Source organism: Propithecus coquereli, unplaced genomic scaffold (assembly GCF_000956105.1).
Source record: "Propithecus coquereli isolate 6110/MARCELLA unplaced genomic scaffold, Pcoq_1.0 Scaffold32, whole genome shotgun sequence".
Taxonomy (NCBI): Eukaryota; Metazoa; Chordata; class Mammalia; order Primates; family Indriidae; genus Propithecus; species Propithecus coquereli.
In genome coordinates this window covers 9,759,638-9,761,091 of record NW_012148841.1, presented here as the reverse complement: position 1 = coordinate 9,761,091, position 1,454 = coordinate 9,759,638, and positions in this window count along the sequence as shown.

Here is a 1,454-nt window from a genome sequence, read left to right as displayed (position 1 = left end):
CTGTCTTATTTTCTGTCCATATACCTCCAAGAATCGTGATATTATGAAAAAAACAGAAAGCAAAATGTTATAAGAAAATGTAGGTAATAATAGATGCAATTATTTAGCTTTGCTAATTGTAATCTCACAAGGAAAACAAAGCCATTTAGAAAAACAAATTCAAAATTACATATAAAAACAATTTAAAATATTATGCCAAATTTCAGTATCCAGAAAGAGAGAAAGACATTAATACACTTAGTGGAACATTACATCCGTTCTAGGTATTTGCTGTTGCAAAAATTTAAACCCTTTAATGTCATTGTTGATATGTCCACACAAGTTGAAATGTATATTATTGTTTTAAAACAAATATATATGCTTACCTGTATGTAGATGTACAAAAGGAAAGATTTTTGTTAAACATAAAATAATATATTCCAACTTCTGTGATGTGCTCATATAAAAGTAGCCAAAGATAACATCAAATTAAGGTTAAACTCAATTGGTAGAATTAGTTCCACTAACTTTTGCTTTATTTTTCTGCTGAGATGATCTTTTAGAAAGACTCATGAAGCCTTGCTAAAGTTCAGACGAGGAGCAGTGTGGAAGAGGTAAAGTTAAGTGAAACAGATTTATATGATGAAATCTGATTTATAGAGCTCAAACCTGCCATCCAAGCAGAAAATGTAAATGCTCTATGTTGGAAAAGGGAGAATATTTTAATTCCCAATTCCCTGCAGGCATTAATTTTTCATTTTTATTACTCTTTGGGTTAACATTCAGATTTGAGCTGTTTCACATTTGCTTTGATATACTCAAAACATTGTCTAAATAAATAAATGTATTATATATGGTGATATGTTGTTGATAATTATTATATATGTATTATATTCATTTTCTAATCGTCTTTCACAAGCTTTAAATTTTATCATATTCTCTATGTAGCAATTTAAAGCCATTTCCATTGCAAACTTGTAACAATAACGGATAGCAACCTTCAGGGGATACATTTGTGAGAAATTTATTTCCCCTCATATTGTGGGATGTTAATCCCCTTGCACTCCTAGGATTAAGCCTGTGTCGGAAAGATTGAGCAGGTCCCTTCAGGCAACCCTCACAGTGACAGCAGAGAAGCCCCGAGGAGAGAGCAAGGAAACTGATGCAGCTGGGCGATGGAATGGCGGCTACATCTGCTCTCCGAGCTTGGCGCAAGAGTGGCTGCAAAGGAAGGCGAGGAGGATGGGAGGTGGGGGGCAAATGGGGTTGATGTAGCACTTCTCGGAGGAAAAATATCTCACTGCAGTTTAATTTTCTTAGAAATGAATGAAGTCCTTTCTTGTTAAACTACACTTTCTTAGAGGAGAATAGGAAAATGACAAATAAAAGTCAATATTCTCATATTATCCTCTAACTTCTCACACAATCAACTTCTCAAAGGAAAAAAAAATATTTTCTTCACCATTAAGACACTT